Source organism: Bombina bombina, chromosome 2, assembly GCF_027579735.1.
Source record: "Bombina bombina isolate aBomBom1 chromosome 2, aBomBom1.pri, whole genome shotgun sequence".
NCBI lineage: Eukaryota > Metazoa > Chordata > Amphibia > Anura > Bombinatoridae > Bombina > Bombina bombina.
In genome coordinates this window covers 744,669,269-744,683,542 of record NC_069500.1, presented here as the reverse complement: position 1 = coordinate 744,683,542, position 14,274 = coordinate 744,669,269, and positions in this window count along the sequence as shown.

Sequence of the window (14,274 nt, the reverse complement as noted above, 5' to 3'; positions counted from 1 at the left end):
GAACAATACTATCTGGGTGGTGGTCGACAGGTTCACTAAGACGGCTCATTTTGTACCCTTGCCAGGATTACCATCTGCCAAAAGACTCTCTGAACTTTTTATTCTACATATTGTAAGAATCCATGGATTTCCTCTAGATATTGTTTCAGATAGAGGGGTACAATTCGTTTCTCGATTTTGGAGGTCACTTTGTAAACATTTTGGTACTACTATATCTCTCTCTACTTCTCACCACCCACAATCGAATGGTCAGACTGAAAGAGTAAACCAGTGTCTTGAAACATATCTTAGACATTATGTGGATCATTATCACTCTAACTGGACTTCTTACCTTCCTTTGGCTGAATTGGCCCATAATGCCCGGTACAATTCCTCCCTTCAGACTTCTCCTTTTCATGCAGCTTACGGATATCAGCCTAGGACATTCCCTTTGCATACTTCCTCCACAGTGAATCCTGCTTCTGATCTTACAGCCCGAAGATTAACTCGACATTGGCAGAAGATACATCGTATTCTTTCTGTAACTTCTAGACGTTACAAGTTCTTTTCGGATCTTCGACGGAAGAAGGCTCCCAAATATCGCCCTGGTGATAAAGTTTGGATTTCCTCTCGATTTCTTCGCCTGAAACAACCTTCTAACAAATTGGGACCACGATATGTGGGTCCTTTCCGAATACTGGGTCAGGTATGTTCCACTGCTTATCGGGTAGCTTTACCCAAGTCTCTCAAAGTCCATCCGGTATTCCATGTTTCTCTTTTAAAACCTGTGATGATTAACAGGTATTCTAAGCCTTTTTCTAAACCTCCACCGTTATTGGTGCATGGACATCCTGAGTTTGAGATCAGCCATATTCTAGATTCCAAATTGCGGGGCAAGAAATTGTATTATCTCATTCATTGGAAGGGTTATCCAGTCACGGAACGTTCTTGGGAACCTGCTCATCAAGTAAATGCTCCTATATTGGTCAAGACCTTCCACAAGACTCATCCTGATAGACCTGGTCCTGTCCCCCGGAGGGGTCCTTGAGGAGGGGGTGCTGTCATGAACGCTTCCGTTCATCGCCGTGTCGCCGCGGCTCCCGGAACTTCTCTGTGTCTCTGACGTCATGTTGCTTAGCAACATGACGCTTCCTCTCACACCCTCTGATGACGGTTACGCTCCTGCCCTTTAAATCTCGGCGGGAGATCTGAATCTGGGCCCGTTTGTTTGTTTCCCTGGATTGTGAGTACCATATCAGTTTTGTTCTTCTGTGTACCGACTTCTGCCTGCCTGACCAAGCCTCTTGCCTAATCCCTACTTGCTGATATTTGGACATTGACTTCTGCCTGCCTGACCTTGCCTGTAGCTTTTACCCTTTTGCTGATACTTGGATGCCGACTTCTGCTTGCCTGACCTTGTCTTTTGCCTCTACCTTTTGCTGATATTTGGATGCCGACTTCTGCCTGCCTGACCTTGCTTTTGCCTTTACCTTTAAACCTATTCTTTGATAAACAAGACCTGCTTAAAGGGACATTTTACTTTTACAAGCTGCAAAAGAGAACTTTGCCTTTCTGTTTGTTATACACCTGCTTAAAGGGACATTTTACTTTTACAAGCTGCAAAAGAGAACTTTGCCTTTCTGTTTGTTATACACCTGCTTAAAAGGGACATTTACTTTTACAAGCTGCAAAAGAGAACTTTGCCTTTCTGTTTGTTATACACCTGCTTAAAAGGGACATTTACTTTTACAAGCTGCAAAAGAGAACTTTGCCTTTCTGTTTGTTATAAACCTGCTTAAAGGGACATTATACTTTTACAAGCTGCTAAAGAGAACTTTTCCTTTGTTTTACAAGCCTGCTAAAGAGGACCTTTTTCAGAAGCTTCAAGTAAGAGCATTTCCTTTTTGTTCTTTGTACTACTTAAAGGGACGTTTTATCCTTTGTGGCTTTCCTGCATTCTGGAACAATATTCATTTTTGTTATCTTCTAATCTGCTTCCTGAGTGGGTCACGTCCTGGATATTTCTCAGTGTGCTAGCGTGTGCTTTCAATTCACGCTAGCAGTTGGGTTACATCCCGGATTGATTCCAGAGCGGCTGACAGATACTACCTCCCTACTGATAAAACTAAAAAATATCAAATGGAAGCCATCATATAGATTTCTGGTAGTTGATGTGGCCTCATTGTACACAGCTATCAATCATGGGAAAGTGCTACAAGCTGTGGAATATTTTCTAGAAACTCACAGTAATTATGATGTGACTACCAAACAGTTCATTTTGACATCTATTGAATACCTGCTCACACATAATTTTTTCATGTTTGAGGGGGGTTTCTATCTCCAGAGGCGTGGAACCGCTATGGGGGCAAAGTTTGCCCCCTAATATGCCAATTTCTTTATGAGATGGTGGGAGCGGTTCCACGTCTTTGGAGATGGGAACCCCCTCCGTGACAAAATAATCTTTTATGCCAGATTTATAGACGATCTGATCTTTATAATTGACGGTGAGGAACAAGAAACAGATAGGTTTTGTGAATATTTAAATCACAATAACAGTGGTATCAAATTGATAGGGGAACAAAACAAAAATACTGTCTGCTTTTTGGATGTAAGAATAATAGGCAATGAAGCAGAAGAGACAATAGAAACTGATTTATATAGAAAATCAACATCTGGCAATACCATACTTGAATATAAATCGTGTCATCCAAGACATACCCTTAATGGTATCCCTAAGGGCCAATATATAAGAGCCAAACGAAATTGTACCACTACTGAAAATGATGAGAAACAGGCTAATATGATAACAGAACGTTTATTGGAGAGAGGATATACCCTCAACAGCTTAGAAAAGGCTAGAAAAGAGGTAGATTCTATACCAAGGGAGGATCTTTTAAAGTATCGCAAAAAACAGAGAAACAAAAATAAGAATGAGACAAAGGACACAGTGAAACCAAAATTCATAACAACATATAGTCTTGACTTTAGGCAGGTCTGCAGTATAATAAAGGAATGTATTCCCATTTTGTATACGGATCCAGCACTGAGGAGAATAATTCAAGGAGGCTGTGAATTCATACCAAAAAAGGGTAAAACAATAGGGAATTATGTTTCTCCTTCTGATTGCTCCAGGAGCACATCTGCAACATGCTGGTTGAAAAAAAGAAAAGGGTTTTTTAAGTGTAGGAGAAATATCTGCAAGACATGCGATCATGTTACAGAAGGAGAAACCTTTGTTTCTACCTATACCCAAAAAACATATAAAATTAATTTTTTCTTAAATTGCAATACCACGCATGTAATATATCTATTGACCTGTAGGGGCTGCTATAAACATTATGTGGGAAAAACCAAGAGGTCCCTAAAGGATAGATTTCTAGCACACCTCAGGTCAATAGAGGATACAGAGTCTGATACCCCTATAGCAAGACATTTTCGTGAGTACCATAATTCATATGCTAGCTTACTAACGGTCCAAGCAATAGACCATGTACCCATGTGGAAGAGGGGAGGAGACAGAGAAGCAAAGCTAGATACTAGCGAAGTATTCAGGGATATAGATTTGTGTGTGTAGTCCACATAGAACATATGACAGGACACAAACATTTTTAACATGCTATATGGGATACCATAAAAGTAGATTATTAGGAGAAGGTGGATATATATTTTTCTTTGCCACTTTAAATTCCATATTTTTCTGATCCCTTCTAACTATTTCATATATCAATTTTGTGTAGTAGCCCCACGTGTAATATTTTGTTTTGGCACAATTGATGGGATGAATTATGGTCATATGGCTTTGTATTGATTTATGTGGATAGTATATATATGTAGGATGTAATTCCCATAATTCCCATAGTCCATCCACTGCACTTTATCTATGTATTTATAGCTAAACAAATTTATGAGCATTTGTATATATGTGACTAATTCCATCTAATGTTTCACAACAGTCTGCAAATATTATGCACAGTTTTCAATAGAAATATTAGTATAGACTTTAAACAGAGAGCCTTTTTTATGTATGTATTTATACCTTTAAGAGCAGCCTATTTAAGGTTAACTAGCTGGGACACCTGTGAGCAGTGAACAAGTGCCTGGAGGCACGAAACATGTCTGCTGCAGATTGCCCAGCTGTCTATGCTACGAATGTCAGTTTGGTCTGATGAACTGTATCTGCTGATACACCGTGCTTTTACTTGGATTTTTCAATAAAGTGTGAGTTTTATATTCACTTAGGATCCGGACTTTTCTTTGTATTCTATATATGTATAAATATATATATATATATATATATATATATATATATATATATATATATAAACAACTCCTCTCAACAGCTCAATCCACTGGTGTCAGCTGCCTGGGTGCAGAAATACTAAACTATAGCCTCTCAAACAAATGCACTCTCAGAACTTTCAAATAGAATAACAAAGTTATCTTTTATTGGAACGTTTTCGGGTATACACTACCCTTCATCAGCATGAAAAAAGTTAAATACATCATACAATATATAGTCAAACAAATCAAATAAATTCAAACACACCCCAACCTGTGTCGTGAAGAAGTGGCGCCAAAGTAAAGTGCTGGAATGCATACTTGCGTTCCTCTTTCTCGTGTACCCGGAAGTTCAATTGCGTCACTTCCGGTTTTGCTGTATTATTCCGGCTCAATTTTAGTGTCAAGAAAACAGCATTGTGACATAGGAATAAACTCTATCTAGTGCTTATATCAATTGTGTGTACTATGGCTCACTGTGATTGCTTGTGATTCATATGCATAAATACATGATGACTGAAGTGTTGTTTTCTGAAAACGAGCATTGGTAGTCATGGCTAAAACCCCTAACTTCTGGTCTCTCCATCTATTACTACTCACAAGAACGAAAAAACACCTAAACTACCTAGAAACTATGTCATCAACTCATAGCCCTGACATGTGAAAAAACATTACAATCCACAAATACTCATCATAATCTATTGTGATAAATGTACAGAGAGACCAAGATTACACTTGTAGGAAGTATATAATGGTAACCATAGTTACCAAGGCTGTTTAACTGTTAAGATATGTTTATTACCACCAATCATAGATTTCACATTTCTCAAGTATTGGCAGTTTACCACCTACATTAATCCAGTGTATCATGTCTCATAAATCACCCATGAATATTGAAAGTGCATCCTACTGTGAGAAACTTGCATAAACAAAGAAACAATATTGTCTACAAATTGTACAGTCAGATACAATGATATTGCACCATTCAAACCACGCCCCTTTCTGTTTTATACTAATGTTCTGTTAGTGGGGTTACTAAATTATGTAGACTAATGCTATGTACACCTAAAAAGACTTTAAAATAAAATTAAATAAAATAAAATGAAACACTTTTGAACTTCACTATCCCTTGTACTGTGATTAAATAATATGCAGCTTTTATATAAAGTATGGAACTAATAGGGCTTGTACCCCTACTCTCTTAGGCCTAGATTTGGAGTTCGGCGGTAGCCGTCAAAACCAGCGTTAGAGGCTCCTAACGCTGGTTTTGGCCGCCCGCTGGTATTTGGAGTCAGTGATTAAAGGGTCTAACGCTCACTTTCCAGCCGCGACTTTTCCATACCGCAGATCCCCCTACGCCATTTGCGTATCCTATCTTTTCAATGGGATCTTTCTAACGCCGGTATTTAGAGTCGTTTCTGAAGTGAGCGTTAGAGCTCTAACGACAAAACTCCAGCCGCCTGAAAATAGCAGGAGTTAAGAGCTTTCTGGCTAACGCCGGTTCATAAAGCTCTTAACTACTGTGCCCTAAAGTACACTAACACCCATAAACTACCTATGTACCCCTAAACCGAGCTCCCCCCACATCGCCGCCACTCGATTAAAATTTTTAACCCCTAATCTGCCGACCGCCACCTACGTTATACTTATGTACCCCTAATCTGCTGCCCCTAACCCCGCCGACCCCTGTATTATATTTATTAACCCCTAACCTGCCCCCCACAACGTCGCCGCCAGCTACTTAAAATAATTAACCCCTAATCTTCTGACCGCAAAGCGCCGCCACCTACGTTATCCCTATGTACTCCTAATCTGCTACCCCTAACACCGCCGACCCCTATATTATATTTATTAACCCCTAATCTGCCCCCCTCAACGTCGCCGACACCTGCCTACACTTATTAACCCCTAATCTGCCGAGCGGACCTGAGCGCTACTATAATAAAGTTATTAACCCCTAACCCGCCTCACTAACCCTATCATAAATAGTATTAACCCCTAATCTGCCCTCCCTAACATCGCCGACACCTACCTTCAATTATTAACCCCTAATCTGACGACCTGAGCTCACCGCTATTCTAATAAATTGATTAACCCCTAAAGCTAAGTCTAACCCTAACACTAACACCCCCCTAAATTAAATATAATTTACATCTAACGAAATTAATTAACTCTTATTAAATAAATGATTCCTATTTAAAGCTAAATACTTACCTGTAAAATAAATCCTAATATAGCTACAATATAAATTATAATTATATTATAGCTATTTTAGGATTAATATTTATTTTACAGGCAACTTGGTATTTATTTTAACTAGGTACAATAGCTATTAAATAGTTAAGAACTATTTAATAGCTACCTAGTTAAAATAATAACAAATTTACCTGTAAAATAAATCCTAACCTAAGATATAATTAAACCTAACACTACCCTATCAATAAAATAATTAAATAAACTACCTACAATTACCTACAATTAACCTAACACTACACTATCAATAAATTAATTAAACACAATTGCTAAAAAAAAAATACAATTAAATAAACTAGCTAAAGTACAAAAAATAAAAAAGAACTAAGTTACAAAAAATAAAAAAATATTTACAAACATAAGAAAAATATTACAACAATTTTAAACTAATTACACCTACTCTAAGCCCCCTAATAAAATAACAAAGCCCCCCAAAATAAAAAATTCCCTACCCTATTCTAAATTAAAAAAGTTACAAGCTCTTTTACCTTACCAGCCCTGAACAGGGCCCTTTGCGGGGCATGCCCCAAGAATTTCAGCTCTTTTGCCTGTAAAAGAATAAATACAATACCCCCCCCCAACATTACAACCCACCACCCACATACCCCTAATCTAACCCAAACCCCCCTTAAATAAACCTAACACTAAGCCCCTGAAGATCTTCCTACCTTGTCTTCACCATACCAGGTTCACCGATCCGTCCTGGCTCCAACATCTTCATCCAACCCAAGCGGGGGTTGGCGATCCATCATCCGGTGCTGAAGAGGTCCAGAAGAGGCTCCAAAGTCTTCCTCCTATCCGGCAAGAAGAGGACATCCGGACCGGCAAACATCTTCTCCAAGCGGCATCTTCGATCTTCTTCCATCCGGTGCGGAGTGGGTCCATCTTGAAGCAGGCGACGCGGATCCATCCTCTTCTTCCGTTGTCTCCCGACGAATGACGGTTCCTTTAAGGGACGTCATCCAAGATGGCGTCCCTCGAATTCCGATTGGCTGATAGGATTCTATCAGCCAATCGGAATTAAGGTAGGAATTTTCTGATTGGCTGATGGAATCAGCCAATCAGAATCAAGTTCAATCCGATTGGCTGATCCAATCAGCCAATCAGATTGAGCTCGCATTCTATTGGCTGATCGGAAATTATATTTAAGTTATGGGGGTGTTAGTGTTAGGGTTAGACTTAGCATTAGGGGTTAATACATTTATTAGAATAGCGGTGAGCTCCGCTCGGAAGATTAGGGGTTAATAATTGAAGGTAGGTGTCGGCGATGTTAGGGAGGGCAGATTAGGGGTTAATACTATTTATGATAGGGTTAGTGAGGCGGATTAGGGGTTAATAACTTTATTATAGTAGCGCTCAGGTCCGCTCGGCAGATTAGGGGTTAATAAGTGTAGGCAGGTGTCGGCGACGTTGAGGGGGGCAGATTAGGGGTTAATAAATATAATATAGGGGTCGGCGATGTTAGGGCAGCAGATTAGGGGTACATAGGGATAACGTAGGTTGCGGCGGTTTACGGAGCGGCAGATTAGAGGTTAATAATAATATGCAGGTGTCAGCGATAGCGAGGGCGGCAGATTAGGGGTTAATAAGTGTAAGGCTAGGGGTGTTTAGACTCGGGGTACATGTTAGAGTGTTAGGTGCAGACTTAGGAAGTGTTTCCCCATAGGAAATAATGGGGCTGCGTTAGGAGCTGAACGCTGCTTTTTTGCAGGTGTTAGGTTTTTTTTCAGCTCAAACAGTCCCATTGTTTCCTATGGGGGAATCGTGCACGAGCACGTTTTTGAGGCTGGCCGCGTCCGTAAGCACCGCTGGTATCGAGAGTTGCATTTGCGGTAAAAATGCTCTACGCTCCTTTTTGGAGCCTAACGCAGCATTTGTTTGAACTCTCGATACCAGAGTTAATTTTATGGTGCGGCCAGAAAAAAGCCCGCGGAGCGTTAACAGCCCTTTTACCGCCAAACTCCAAATCTAGGCCTATGTAAGCTGGGGGACCTATGACAAAGACACCCCAATTTTGAAATATTGTTTCTTTGTGTATGCAAGTTTCTCACAGTAGGATGCACTTTCAATATTAATTGGTGATTTATGAGACATGATACACTGGCCTCTATTTATCAAGGTCTGTCGGACCTGATCCGACAGTGCAGATCAGGTCCGACAGACCTCGCTGAATACGGCGAGCAATACGCTTGCCATATTCAGCATTGCACCAGCAGCTCACAAGAGCTGCTGGTGCAACCCCGCCCCCTGCAGACTCGCGGCCAATAGGCCGCCAGCAGGGGGGACAGGTGGACAGGTTATGGAGCAGCAGTCTTTGAGACCGCTGCTTCATAACTGCTCGCCAGAAACACGGGGCATCAAGCTCCGTTCGGAGCTTGATAAATATTCCCCACTGGATTAATGTAGGTGGTAAACTGCCAATACTTGAGAAATGTGAAATCTATGATTGGTGGTAATAAACATAGCTTAATAGTTAAACAGCCTTGGTAACTATGGTTACCATTATTTACTTCCAACAAGAGTAATCTTGGTCTCTCTGTACATTTATCACAATAGATTATGATGAGTATTTGTGGATTGTAATGTTTTTTCACATGTCAGGGCTATGAATTGATGACATAGGCCTCTAGTTATCAACGTGTCTACTTACCTGCCATCGCCGGCCCCAATACGCTCGCCTAAGCTCGCCTCACATAGCCGCTGCGGACCTGAATACGCTCGCCAAAGTTATCAAAAAAGCTGTCAAAAAGCCGTGCACCAAGTACGGGGTGATGAGCAGTGGACTGTGATAGTTATCACTCATCCAATCTCGCTGCTCTTCGGCTTTTTCCCAGCTTTATTGATAAGCTGTCACTAAGCACCCACACTAAACTACACTGTTCTACCCCCTATACCGGCACCCCTGGAGCCCCCCGCAACTAAATAAAGTTATTAACCCCTAAACCGCCGCTCCTAGACCCCGCAGCAACTATAATAAATGTATTAACCCCTAAACCGCCGCTCCTGGAGCCCCCCGCCACGCTAATAAACTTATTAACCCCTAAACTGCCGCTCCCGGACCCCGCCGCCACCTACATAATACCTATTAACCCCTATCCTGCCCCCCTATACCGCTGCCACCTATAATAAATTTATTAACCCCTATCCTGCCGATCCCGTACCCCGCTGCAACTAAATAGATTGTTTGTCCCCGAAACCGCCACTCCGTCCCCGTCGCAACCTATATTAAACTCATTAACCCCTATTCTGCCTCCCCCCTACACCGTCGCCACCTATAATAAATTTATTAACCCCTATCCTGCCCCCCCTATACCGCCGCAACCTATAATAAAATTATTAACCCCTAAACCTAAGTCTAACCCTAACACCCCCCTAACTTAAATATTAATTAAATAAATCTAAATAAATATTACTCTTTTTAAATTAGTTATTCCTAAATAGCTATTAAATAGTTTTAACTGTTTAATAGCTACCTAGTTAAAATAAAGACAAATTTACCTGTAAAATAAAAACTAACCTAAGTTACAATTACACCTGACACTACACTATCATTAACTAAATTATTCCAATTTAAAAATAAATACTTACCTGTAAAATAAACCCTAACGGCTAGATTTAGAGTTCTGCGGCCAAAGGGGTGCGTTAGCTACAGGTGTTTTTTTTTTCCACGCACCTTTTAAATACCGCTGGTATTTAGAGTTCACAGAAGGGCTGCGTTAGGCTCCAAAAAGGGAGCGTATAGCATAATTTACCGCCACTGCAACTCTCAATACCAGTGGTGCTTACGGACGTGGCCAGCTTAAAAAACGTGCTTGTGCTAATAATAATAGAGTGGCGGTGATGTGGGGGGACCTCGGTTTAGGGGTACATAGGTAGTTTATGGGTGTTAGTGTACTTTAGAGCACAGTAGTCAAGAGCTTTATGAACCGGCGTTAGCCCAGAAAGCTCTTAACTCCTGGCTTTTTGCTGCGGCTTGAGTCTTGTCGTTAGATTTCTAACGCTCACTTCAGCCAAGACTCTAAATACCGGTATTAGAAAGATCCCATTGAAAAGATAGGATACGCAAATGGCGTAGGGGGATCTGCGGTATGGAAAAGTCGCGGCTGCAAAGTGAGCGTTAGACCCTTTCCTGACTGACTCTAAATACCAGCGGGTGGCCAAAACCAGCGTTAGGAGCCCCTAACGCTGGTTTTGACAGCTAACGCAGAACTCTAAATCTAGGCACATGATAGCTACAATGTAATTAATAATTACATTGTAGCTATTTTAGGATTTATATTCATTTTACAGGTAACTTTGTATTTATTTTAACTAGGTAGAATAGTTATTAAATAGTTATTAACTATTTAATAACTACCTAGCTAAAATAAATACAAAATTACCTGTAAAATAAATCCTAACCTAAGTTACAATTAAACCTAACACTACACTATCATTAAATAAATTAAATTAAATTAATTATCTACAAATACCTACAATTAAATACAATTAAATAAACTAACTAAAGTACAAAAAATAAAAAAAAATAAGTTACAAAAAATAAAAAAAATTACAAGATTTTTAAGCTAATTACACCTAATCTAAGCCCTTAATAAAATAACAAAGCCCCCCAAAATAAAAAAATGCCCTACCCTATTCTAAATTAACAAAGTTAACAGCTCTATTACCTTACCAACCCTTAAAAGGGCCTTTTGCAGGGCATGCCCCAAAGTATTCAGCTCTTTTGCATGTTAAAAAAAATACAACCCCCTAACATTAAAACCCACCACCCACATACCCCTACTCTAACCCACCCAATCCCCCCTTAAAAAAACCTAACACTACCCCCCTGAAGATCATCCTACCTTTAGCCGTCTTCAGCCAGCCGACCACCGATGGAACAGAAGAGGACATCCGCAGTGGCCGAAGTCATCATCCAAGGGGCGCTGAAAGGTCTTCCATCCAATAGAAGTCTTCATCCAAGGGGCGCTGAAGAGGTCTTCCATCCGATAGAAGTCTTCATCCAGGCGGCGTCTTCAATCTTCATCCATCCAGAGCAGAGCGGAGAAATCTTCAAAGCAGCCGACGCTGAGCCATCTTCTTCCTCCGACGCCTACTCGCCGAATGAATATTCCTTTAAGTGACGTCATCCAAGATGGCATCCTTCAAATTCCGATTGGCTGATATTGGCTGATAGGATTCTATCAGCCAATCGGAATTAAGGTAGGAAAAATCTGATTGGCTGATCCAATCAGCCAATTAGATTGAGCTCGCATTCTATTGGCTGTTCCGATCAGCCAATAGAATGCAAGCTCAATCTGATTGGCTGATAGGATCAGCAAATCAGATTTTTCCTACCTTAATTCTGATTGGCTGATAGAATCCTATTAGCCAATTGGAATTTGAGGGATGCCATATTGGATGACGTCACTTAAAGGAATATTCATTCAGCGAGTAGGCATCGGTGGAAGAAGATGGCTCCGCATTGGCTGCTTTGAAGATGGCTCCGCTTTGGATGGATGAAGATTGAAGACGCCGCCTGGATGAAGACTTCTATCGGATGGAAGACCTCTTCAGCGCCCCTTGGATGATGACTTCGGCCGCTGTGGATGTCCTCTTCTCTTCCATTGGTGGTCGGCTGGCTGAAGACGGCTAAAGGTAGGATGATCTTCAGGGGGGTAGTGTTAGGTTTATTTAAGGGGGTTTGGGTTAGAGTAGGGGTATGTGGGTGGTGGTTTTTAATGTTGGGGGTGTGTTGTATTTTTTTTAACATGCAAAAGAGCTGAATACTTTGGGGCATGCCCCGCAAAAGGCCCTTTTAAGGGCTGGTAAGGTAATAGAGCTGTAACTTTAATAATTTAGAATAGGGTAGGGCAATTTTTTATTTTGGGGGGCTTTGTTATTTTTTCAGGGGGCTTAGATTAGGTGTAATTAGCTTAAAAATCCTGTAATATTTTTTTATTTTTTGTAACTTAGTTTTTTTTATTTTTTGTACTTTAGTTAGTTTATTTAATTGTATTTAATTGTAGGAATTTGTAGTTAATTAATTTAATTTATTTAATGATAGTGTAGTGCTAGGTTTAATTGTAACTTAGGTTAGGATTTATTTTTACAGGTAATTTTGTATTTCTTTTAGCTAGGTAGTTATTAAATAGTTAATAACTATTTAATAACTATTCTACCTAGTTAAAATAAATACAAAGTTACCTGTAAAATAAATATAAACCCTAAGATAGCTACAATGTAATTATTAATTACATTGTAGCTATCATAGGCCTAGATTTGGAGTTTGGCGGTAGCCGTGAAAACCAGCGTTAGAGGCTCCTAACGCTGGTTTTAGGCTACCGCCGGTATTTGGAGTCAGTCAAAAAAGTGTCTAACGCTCACTTTTCAGCCGTGACTTTTCCATACCGCAGATCCCCTTACGTCAATTGCGTATCCTATCTTTTCAATGGGATCTTTCTAACTCCGGTATTTAGAGTTGTGGCTGAAGTGAGCGTTAGAAATCTAACGACAAAACTCCAGCCGCAGAACAAAGTCAGTAGTTAAGAGCTTTCTGGGCTAACACCGGTTCATAAAGCTCTTAACTACTGTGCCCTAAAGTACACTAACACCCATAAACTACCTATGTACCCCTAAACCGAGGTCCCCCCACACCGCCGCCACTCGATTACATTTTTTAACCCCTAATCTGCCGACCGCCACCTACGTTATCCTTATGTACCCCTAATCTGCTGCCCCTAACATCGCTGACCCCTATATAATATTTATTAACCCCTAACCTGCCCCCACAACGTAGCCGCCAGCTACCTACACTTATTAACCCCTAATCTGCCGTCCGCACGCCGCCGCCAGCTACATTATAGCTATGTACCCCTAATCTGCTGCCCCTAACACCGCCGACCCCTATATTATATTTATTAACCCCTAATCTGACCCCCTAAACGTCGCCTCCACCTGCCTACACTTATTAACCCCTAATCTGCCGACCGGACCGCATCGCTATTATAATAAAGTTATTAACCTCTAATCCTCCTCACTAACCATATAATAAATAGTATTAACCCCTAATCTGCCCTCCCTAACATCGCCGACACCTAACTTCAATTATTAACCCCTAATCTGCCGACTGGAGCTCACCGCTATTCTAATAAATGTATTAACCCCTAAAGCTAAGTCTAACCCTAACACTAACACCCCCCTAAATTAAATATAATTTAAATCTAACAAAATAAATTAACTCTTATTAAATAAATTATTCCTATTTAAAGCTAAATACTTACCTGTAAAATAAACCCTAATATAGCTACAATATAAATTATAATTATATTATAGCTATTTTAGGATTAATATTTATTTTACAGGTAACTTTGTATTTATTTTAACCAGTTACAATAGCTATTAAATAGTTAAGAACTATTTAATAGCTAAAATAGTTAAAATAATTACAAAATTACCTGTAAAATAAATCCTAACCTAAGTTACAATTAAACCTAACACTACACTATCAATAAATTAATTAAATAAAATACCTACAATTACCTAAAATTAAACCTAACACTACACTATCAATAAATTAATTAAATACAATATCTACAAATAACTACAATGAAATAAACTAACTAAAGTACAAAAAATAAAAAAGAACTAAGTTACAAAAAATAAAAAAATATTTACAAACATAAGAAAAATATTACAACAATTTTAAACTAATTACACCTACTCTAAGCCCCCTAATAAAATAACAAAGCCCCCCAAAATAAAAAAAATGCCCTACCCTATTCT